Source organism: Tasmannia lanceolata, unplaced genomic scaffold (assembly GCF_043159265.1).
Source record: "Tasmannia lanceolata isolate RefF3 unplaced genomic scaffold, GAP_Taslan_0.1 ptg000024l, whole genome shotgun sequence".
NCBI classification, from domain to species: Eukaryota; Viridiplantae; Streptophyta; class Magnoliopsida; order Canellales; family Winteraceae; genus Tasmannia; species Tasmannia lanceolata.
Window position 1 is genome coordinate 6,518,842 of NW_027518701.1, and position 11,076 is coordinate 6,529,917.

Consider the following 11,076-nt stretch of genomic DNA (forward strand, 5'->3'; position numbering starts at 1 on the left):
ATTACCACCATATGCATCATTCTTTTTCGATAATCCGGTCTTCAATTTCAATGAATAACTCATTTAAATTTATTTTAAAAGTCTCATTTAAAAGAAACCATCTAGGAACCTCATCGAGATGGACTTGATCATGAGTTTACCCAACCCAAATTATTAGGTTAATGATTTATCTGACTTTTAAGGGTTTCTAACATCTAAAACCTAAGGCTCTATGGGTTGACCAGTCCTATGCTTGGGTTGCATTCATGGAAGAAAATTGTGCTCTCCACCCTTAAACAATTGGGCATATAAGTTAATAATATATTGTTGCCTGGCATATTCTCAGGATTTCCATGGATAATGACCTCGGAGCCAACAACATATTATAATTTAGATGTTAAATTATCCAGGGCTGATCGCAAAAGTAAACAATCATGAATTCAACCCTTGCATTCAAACTAACCTAGAATAGCAAGTTTACAAAGGAAGTATTAGATTTTTAGGGTTTCTATTTAAGTATCTTAAGAATTGAATACATAGTGAAAAATTAAAGTATTCTGAAAATTTTCATGACGCTTTGAATTAAATTATTGAATTTCTAAGTTATTTTATCAAAGTATAGACCAGATTAGTGATTTTACAGAGCATCCTATAGTTATTTAAAGTTTCTTTTTCAGAAACTCAAGGATATATTGTATTCTAGAAAATTACAATTCTCTGAAATGTTTCATGATTTTAATAATTAAATTCCATTTTTAATGATTTTTTCAAACTTAGATCAGATTGGTGACTTTAGAAAGCAACACATAGCAAACAGATTAAAAATCAATCCATAATTTTACAGTAACATTTTAATCATAATTTAAGCATAATGTAAAAATTTCATCATATTGTATTACGATTTACTACCTATTATAGACCTATCAATAACTGGTTATTCCGAAAGAATAAATCATAAAGCATGTTTACTGTAATCCTAAAATCATGAGAAAATAAAGGTAAACTACATATGAATCATAATATTCTTTCTCCAAATTTCATAACTCGAAAATTAATATTTCTCCACAAAATCAAATTTTATGAAAAATATCAATGGTTTCCTTGAAATTCCAAGCCGTTTTATCATAAAATATTCAAAATCCCTATCAAAACTTCGTACAAATTCGTAAAAATCTTTGTATAACATACCTGTAATATAAATTATTAGTTTGAAGAGAAAATTTCTGAAAAATATTAATTTATTGTGAAAAATAATTACTACACGCAAAACGAAGCTTTGAATATAAAACAATGAAGAAAACAGATTTTCAAAATTTTATTTCACAAAAAATTTTAAATATATTTAAACTCATGATCTGGAAAGTTTTGCTTGTTTTCAAATATATTTGATATTTATTAAAATCTAATCAATTTTAAAATAATTTAAAATAGGGTTAAATAAATTCAAAAAATTTTGAAATTTCTTGGGTGATCGGAAAATATTAAAACACGACCAGAAACAAAATTTCATCCAGTTTTGACTTGAGTTGATATGTATTTTATTTTATTCGTCGAAAATAACCCTTTTCTAGGTTACACTTCGAAAAATAAAAGCAAAATTAAAATGAGTCAAACACGGCTGGAAATTAAGTTTTAAAGAGGTTTTTGAATATACTTTAATATAAGAAAATATTAGTTTACGAAAAACTTCATGATTTGAATCACTTGCTTTCAAAATCAAGTTTAAACCCATCTCGAAAGAAAAACAAAAGAAAATTAATTTTTAATGAAGGAAAATTGATTTTCTAGCAAAAATCTGAAATCAACCTTAACATGCTTTTCTAGATCTAAGATTTTAAAGAGAAAGAACACCTACCGTTGATCACTTTCCTTGTCTCTAGGGTGTGTATATCCGAGATATACGCTTTGACACACCCTTATAAACTCTAGAAAACCCCGAAGATCGATCCAATAATCTCAAATTTGATGAATATAGAAGAGGAGAAGAAAAAATATGATTGAACTTTTGGAGGTGAGAAAATATGGAGCACCCAAGAAAAGTTGGACATTTTTTAATGTTGGGAGCTTAAGTTAGATGTTTTTGGATGTCTTCACTAGGGTTGTCTGTGTGTGTTTATATAGAAAATCAAGAGTTTGAATTGAATAAGAAGTTTCCTTTGTGAGGACTCTATATTTAGTAAGTTTTCAATATTTTTCTCTTTCTTTCTTTCCTTTACTTTCTAAAATAGAGTTGTTTTCTAATTAGGATTCCTTGCTAAGCAAAAATTCCATTCTAATTTTACCAAAAGCGATATTTCAAGATTATTCTAGAAGCTTTCACTTATGGGAAACTCACCCTTTTATGAAATATTCCCATCCAAAAAGGACTACCCAACGTTGGAGCTCATTTTTTGACCTATTTACAGACAGAATTAGGAAAAGTCATGCACTACAAAGTTCTAGCCCTTTGAAATACCTTTCCAATGCAGATTTACACATTAAATTTGGTCAATTGGTTGAAGTGTTATGACAATTTTAGTGGGCTGGAATTCCCATCCAAATGACGCTGCCTGATTTTAAAGTTCGTTTTTCACTTGTTCGTGGAAGAATCACGAGAAGTTGTAAACTAGAAAGCTATAGCGCTTCTCGAGACGTTTTCAACAAGTACAAGCATGAATTTTTCGGACTAGTAGTTAAAACGTTATGGCCATTTTAGTAACCTGACCATATTAGCCATTTTCTCTTTCTCATCTTTTATAAAATCCAACCCATTTCAAAGAATAATTCAAAATTTATAATGGTGGACCCACACCATGTGATACACATGGTGGGTCCTACTTACATGGCCTAACCTCATTCACCCCTTGGAGAAATCATTTTTGCCCAAATGACCTCGTTTGATCAACACATATCAAAAAGTGACCAAAATGCCCTCAACCCGAATTGCCCATGAAGGAGAAAGTGAAAAATGGAAAGTCTTCATGGTCAAACTTCTAAAATAGATAGTTTTTAAGTTGGCTCCTTTTAGTGGGTGATATCAAACAGGATCACTTGGAATCCCTTGAAAATGCCCAAAATGCCCTTGTCTTATTAAATTTCCAATTCAAGTGAAACCCCCGAGAAGTTCTAAATTTTGAAGTTTTTTTTTAAAAATTCATAGAATCACTCAAGATTTCTCAGACACAACTTGGGCGTCAAATGAGACACACTAGAAATGACTAAAATACCCTTAGTGCAAAAATTGATGAAAAATAGGGAAAACCTTGAGAAATTCCAAAAATAGCATGTTTTCATACTTGATCAGAAACTTGAATTTTCATCTTCCGGAGGCCAATGAAACCCCCTAGAGACTTTTATGATTGCGAATCAACTTCAAAAGTCCTTAAAAATGTAAGAATACCTAATCTAATGCAGAAGACCGACTCAAGAGTCGATGAAACTTCTGAATCTCTTACTTTTCAAAGCATAGCAAAATTGGGGTGTCTACAGTTCACTTCAAACTCTTCAAGATAAGTTATCCAGTTATCGAAAAATGAACACCAATTGAAACTTTCGAAGATCAAACTCCGCTTCATAATCTCCATGAAGAAGTGATAATTTGTTTAGATTTTGAACATGTTTGAATATGTAAATATCCACTGTGAGCTTCAAGGATCGAATAAAAATTGATCGATGTAATTGGATGAAAAAATTGATGTAATATTTTTCCATTCACCCATCACTTTAGTATCCATCGGTTCGCCTAATATGCGCTCGGATCCAATTTCTTTGGTGATGAATTTATTGAATTGTCGTTCAAGTTCTTTGTACTCCTCATTAGATTCAACAACAAGTAGAGCATTAGATACACCATTATCCTTGGTCTCTTGATCAAATTCATTTTTGGAAAGAAAAAAGTTACTCACCTTCCCTTTCTTGAACCATGTGATCCAATAGGGCTTTGGATGTGGTTCGGTTTTGAGCTTGAGCTTATTCACCATTTCATAAGATATGATGTTCTCACAACTTCCACCATCGATCGCAATGGTGCAAACCTTGTCATAAGATTTGCATCGAGTCTTGAAAATATTGGAATGAATCCAATCATCATCGGATTCAACCTTTGCTGTAGCAACTACTCTTTGGATCACCAAATTTTCTCCTTCTTCGGGTTCGATTTCTTCATGTTGTATATCATCTTCATCATCATATATGGGCTGATTTGAATCATCAACAAAATCATCATCATTTTCTTCATCACCGAAGGCCACTACTTGCCTCTTTGGACAATCTTTGAAACGATGGCCAACTTGATGACCACACTTGAAACAAGCATTTGAATTGTTGGGATGATTGGACTGATTTCTAACTTGATGTGTAGGGGCTGATTTTGCAGAATTTTTGTTGAAATATTCGGACCTTTACTTTGTACCTCCACCATGTAAAGATTCACATTTAGAAGAAGGATAGAGACTACAAACATCTACATAATTTTTAGCACCACGATGAGAAAGCTTAGCCTCTACCTTCAGGACTAGCTGATAAGCATCATTAACACTCAATGATCGGTGCATTTTCACCTCATCACGAATGGAAACCTTCAAACCATCAACATAACTTGCCACAGGTTGGTCTTCACCCTCTTGAATATCATTACGAGCCAGTTTGTAGAATTCTTCGGTGTAGTCCAACACACTCTTGGATTCTTGGAATAGGTTGTTGAATTAAGAAAAGATAATTTGGAAAAAATCCAACGTAAGAAATTTCTCCCTATGCCTTGACTTCATTTTGTCACAAGAAGAAATCTTAACCTTTCCTTTGCGGATTCTTATTTCTTAAACTTTATCCCACCAAGTTGAAGCATAGCCACAACCTTCACACATTGGCTTTCGGGCGTCTCCTTGTAATCAAAGAACTTCTCAATGGCATTAAGCCATTCAAGAAACTCTTCAGGTTGTATACGACCATGAAACTCCGGCAAGGCAATCTTGATGGTGTCGAAATCACGATAGAACATTCCCAACCTAGCCTCCTCACGGGTATTGGCGAAGGGATTCACATCGAATTTGTGACTAGAACCTCCACGGCTTGATCCACCACGCTTACTGAGCCTCATGGCGTTCAAGTCGCATTGTAAGTTGCTCAACTTGTCTTCAAAGTGCTTGAAGTTCATCATCTCTTTCATATCTCAAATCTTCCATCATTTGGTTACCACGCCGTCCTCTACCTCTTCATGCCGCCATGAAAATCAAATCGAAGCTATCCCAAGAGATTAATGTTGGCTTTGATACCAGATAATTGCTGCAGTGCCAACATGGCAGCCATGTCATGCCTAGGTGGTTTTAGTGGAGTTCCAAGGTGCAGTCCCACATTAATGTTGCTGGCCCGTTTTGAACCTGAATTTTGAGCTTCTAAATGGAAGAATTATGAAAAGTGATAAACTACAAAGTTGTAGGTATCGTTGAGATCTTTCCAACAAGTATTTGTGCTTGAAATTTGGACAAGAGGGTAGAAAGTTATGGCAGTTTTTGTGGACTGTGTCTGTGGGTTCCCAAAATAGTCAAAGTTAGTGAGTTTCTATACAATTAATGTTATGTTAGTCCCTAAGCTAGCTAGTGGAGGAGCTTGAACGAATTTGCTTTAGTTTTTCTTTATTTAAAGATTTAGAAACTATCTTGAGAGGGGATTTTGGATGTTGATAAACTTATGTAATTGATGGAATATCAATTGGGTTGAACTTTGCTCCCATTTTCCTCTTCTTCTCTAAGTTGTGTTCTAATTTTCTTCTTCTTCTCTCTTAAGCACCCGTATTATTTGGTATCAGAGCCAACGTTACTCTCTTGGGCTAGCTTCGATTTGATTTTCATGGTGGCACGAAGAGGTAGAGGAAGGCGTGGTAACCAAATGATGGAAGATTTGAGAGATGAAAGAGATGATGAACCTCAAGTACTTCAAAGACAAGTTGAGCAACTTACCATGAGACTTGAAAGCCAAGAGGCTCGTAGTGAGTATGGTAGATCAAGCCATGGAGGTTCTAGTGATGAATCCGATGTGAATTCGATGTGAATCCCTTCGCCAATACTCGTGAAGAGGCTAGGTTGGGAAGGTTCTATCGTGATTTCGACACCGTCAAGATTGACTTGCCGGAGTTCCATGGTCGACTACAACCCGAAGAGTTTCTTGAATGGCTTAGTGCCATTGAGAAGTTCTTTGATTACAAGGAGACACACGAAAGCCAACGTGTAAAGGTTGTGGCTACAAGGCTTCGTGGCTACGCTTCAACATGGTGGGATAAGGTTTAAGAGATGAGAATCCGCAAAGGAAAGCGTAAGATCTCTTCTTGGAAGAAAATGAAGTCAAGGCTTAAGGAGAAATTTCTTCCGTTGGATTTTTCCCAAATTATCTTTTCTCAATTCAACAACCTACGCCAAGAATCCAAGAGTGTGTTGGACTACACTGAAGAATTCTATAAACTCATGGCTCGTAATGATATTCAAGAGGGTGAAGATCAACTTGTGGCAAGGTATGTTGATGGTTTGAAGTTTTCCATTCGTGATGAGGTGGAAATGCATCGAGCATTGAGCATCAATGATGCTTATCAACTAGGCTTGAAGGTGGAGGCTAAGCTTTCTCGTCATAGTGCTAAAAAGTATGTAGATGTTCGTAGTCTCTATCCTTCTTCCGAAGGTGAATCTTCACATGGTGGAGGTACAAAGTCAAGGTCCAAATATTTCAACAAAAATTCTACAAAATCAGCCCCTACACATCAAGTTGGAAATCAACCCAATCGTCCCAACAATTCAAATGCTTATTTCAAGTGTGGTCAAGTTGGCCATTGTTTCAAAGATTGTCCAAAGTGGCAAGTAGTTGCCTTCGGTGATGAAGAAAATGATGATAATTTTGTTGATGATTCAAATCAGCCCATATATGATGAGGATCTTATTGACTATTCAAATCAACCCATATATGATGAGGAAGATGGCATACAAAATGAAGAAATCGAACCCGAAGAAGGAGAAAGTTTGGTGATCCAAAGAGCACTTGCTACAAAGGTTAAATCTGATGATGATTGGCTTCGTTCTGATATTTTCAAGACTCGATGCGAATCTCATGACAAGGTTTGCTCCATTGTGATCGATGGTGGGAGTTGTGAGAACATCGTATCTCATAAAATGGTGAACAAGCACAAGCTCAAAACCGAACAACATCCAAAGCCGTATCGGATTGCATGGTTCAAGAAAGGATATGAGAGTAACTTTTTTATTTTCAAGAACGAATTTGATCACGACACCAATGATAATGGTAAATTCAATGTTGTACTTGTTGTTGAAACTAACGAGGAGTACGAGGAACTTCAACGACAATTCAATGAATTCATCACCAAAGAAATTGGATCCGATTGAATATTAGGTGAACCGATGGATATTGAAGTCATGGGTGAATGGAAAAATATTACATTGATTTTTTTCATCCGATTACATCGATCCATTTTTATTTGATCCTACATTGAAGCTCACAGTTGATATTTATATATTCAAACATGTTCAAAATCTAGACAAATTATCACTTCTTCATGGAGATTATGAAGCAGACTTTGACCTTGGGAAGTTTAAATTGATGATCATTCTTTGATACTTCAAGGTTCGAGGGTGAGTTTTCTTGAACCAAGGAAGTTTAGCAAATTTCAAGATCGTGTCGATGCGCCTTTTCAAGTGCTTAAGAAAATTGGGGATAATGCATTCAAGGTTGAGCTCCCTCCAAATATCAATACTCATCCAACTTCAATGATAAAGAATTGACAACTTATCATGGAGAGCTTGATGAGAACTCGTGGGCGAGTTCTCCCACGAGTTCTTTCTCACCCGGAGATAATGATGCAGTGCCAACATGGCAGCCATGTCATGCCTAGGTGGTTTTGGTGGAGTTCCAAGGTGCAGTCCCTCATTAATGTTGCTGGCCCGTTTTGAACCTGATTTTTGAACTTCTAAATGGAAGAATTATGAAAAGTGATAAACTACAAATTAGGTCTCTTTGAGATCTTTCCAACAAGTATTTGTACTTGAAAATTGGACAAGAGGGTAGAATGTTATGGTAGTTTTTGTGGACTGTGTCTGTGGGTTCCCAAAACAGTCAAAGTTAGTGAGTTCCTATGCAATTAATGTTATGTTAGTCCCTAAGCTAGCTAGTGGAGGAGCTTGAACGAATTTGCTTTGGTTTTCTTTTATTTAAAGAGTTAGAAACTATCTTGAGAGGGGATTTTGGATGTTGATAAACTTATGTAATTGATGGAATATCAATTACATAAGTTTATCAACATCCAAAACCCCCCCTAAAGATGGATTCTAACCCTTTAAATAAAAGAAAACCAAAGAAAATTCGTTCAACCTTGTCCACTTGCTAACTTAGGGACTTAGATAACATTAATTGCATTAGAACTCACTAACTTTGACTGTTTTGGGAACCCACAGACACAATCCACTAAAACTGCCATAACTTTCAAACCACTCGGCCAATTTTAGAGCACAAATACTTTTTGGAAAGATATCAAAGAGACCTACAACTTTTCATGATTCTACTCTTTAATAGACCAAAACGTGGTTAAAAATTGGTCAGAAGCTTTAATGCGGGAATGAACCTTGGAACTCCACCTAGGCATGACGTGGCTGCCATGTTGGCACTGCATCAAAGAAAAAGGCGGGAAATGAAAAAATGACTGAATTAAATAAGAGGAGATTTTCAATTCATTATATTATCTACCCAAGGAGACAAAAGTTCCCCAGCAAAGAGTGAATCAATAACTCCCAAAAAAAAAACCCATCTCCACTGCCTTCTGCTCAGCTCACAAATTTCATCACTATTTAGTGGAATCACTTCTGTTGCATCCTTTATTCCTATTAATCCAGAAAAGACCACCCTCATGGTCCTTGGCGATGGCCACAATGTTTGCAAGGCCTCACATATGAATAACAAAAAAAGACAACTCACCGAAATCAAGAAATGCCTGAAAGTAGATGGTGAACAAAGAAGCATAGTAGAAAAAGGGTAACCTACGAAATACCGAATTACAGGTTACATTGAACTTGCGCCGCCATGTTTTCACATAGTAGGAGCATTCTTTCTCACCCTGTGAGAGAACATAATTATTTTAAATCATATCAGAACCTAATCAAAGTCCGCACAATTCAAAATCTTATTCCATTAAGATGCAAATTAATCATTATGCATTATTAAGAAAGATTAGAAACCTCAAAACAAAGAGCATCGGTTGCATGTGCCATGGCATACTTGAATGGATTTTATGCTTATTAAAAATAACAAAGCATAAAGATATGGGTGCTCACTGATGCACCTGCATAGCTATGATGGTGTTACTTACAAGTCCCTGTCTTAAAAAAATACTTCAAAATATGGAAAAAATCAATATTGGTTCCCCTGAACTCATCTTACAGTCAATTAAAACTTCAATGTCTCGAGTTCATGCTGCTGGTGAAACAAGCGAAAGAAAAATCACAGCATGAAACTATCCAAAGAAACAAATACAATTGAGGGCGATTAATCAACATTGTCCAAATATCAAAGAATCAAGCATTAGTTGTTATTCAATAATTATTCTTCAGTCATCAAGTCCCAATAAGAAAAACCTGACATATATGTTGGCCGACTCTCACCTCCACCGGGTCTAACGACTCCCAATATATCTTTCTATTGATCAAATCAGAACTATTTGAAGACATCAAACAAACATATTGAGTCTCCTAATGTTACATTCAATTATACGTAAAGTCTCTAATTGAAGCAAACAGATCTATCGTTGAGAAACACAGAGATCTGTTTCTTCCCAAACTTATACATACTTTCATTTATTTTTTAAATATAAGCTAAGGACATTTGTAAGAAATAAGGCAAGACACAAACACCATGCGGAGTATGACGATTCATGTTCCGGAGATATTAAGCAAAAACGTGAATCTCCCAACATAAATTGCAGCTTGTCTTTACGAGACAAAGATGTAACCAAACTGCTGAAGGAGTAGCTAGAATATGGAGTCGCAAATTATAGATTATGATAAATTGATTTGATTCGACCCAAACTGTTTGCAAATTTATTCTTCCACGATCTGCAACTCCCAAGCTAATTTAATTTGTTCCAAACAATTGAAAACTCAACTAGTTTTTTTGTGATCAGAATCTTGAAAAATCTAATGAAGCTATATATAATTCTAAAGTTGAATCTATACAAATCCAGCACTTGACAATGCTACAATGCCCTTTATGGAAATAAGCAGATTAGTTCAAAAAATGAGGACTTTTAAATCCATGTAGTGTTAAATCCACCTTCCCACCTATTGTCTCGAATAGGCATTAGCCACAACTCACGAAGATTGAAACCATTCGATCAAAACGACCCCTTTTGCTATTTTCTTATAAGTACTTTTTTCCTGATTATAAGCATGGTTTTAAATTTCTGCCAAAATCTGAAATTTTGGATTTCGGTGGGGACCGATACCGAAATTTCCCGAAATTTCGGATTTCGCCCTTTGCAAAATTTCAGTCCAAAATTTTCATTTATTGTCATTTTTTTTTAAAAGAAAATTTTTACAAAATTTCTACCGAAATTTCAGTCCGAAATTTCAAACTGGAATTCCAAATTTCGCCCGAAATTTCGGATTTCGGTGGGTTCGAAATTGGTACCGAAACCGAAATTTAAAACCTTGATTATACGTTCACATTTGTAAACATACAGATAAGGGGACAGGTGTAACAAGACCAACAAACTTTTCTGCAAATTCTAAATAAGTTATACAGGTTAAAGAAGGGGAAAAGGAAATTAAAAATAGTTAAATATACATAAATTCACAATAATTTAAATCATCCTACTTTTTGTGGAAGAACTCCATTAACCTTTCCCTAGAAGAACAGCTCCAAACCCTAACATTTTGAACAACCAAGAAATTTGGCTCCAATTCACGCCTACTCTTCTAGCTATTGAAACATAGAGAAATGGATCGCTTAGAGAAACTATAGTATCCACATGGGGCTTTCAAAGTTAAGATACCATAGTTCGAAGCAAAGAAACAAATGACAAACTTAAAATTATAAAATAAAAGGCAAAATCAAACAATCTGAATCCGTAATGGT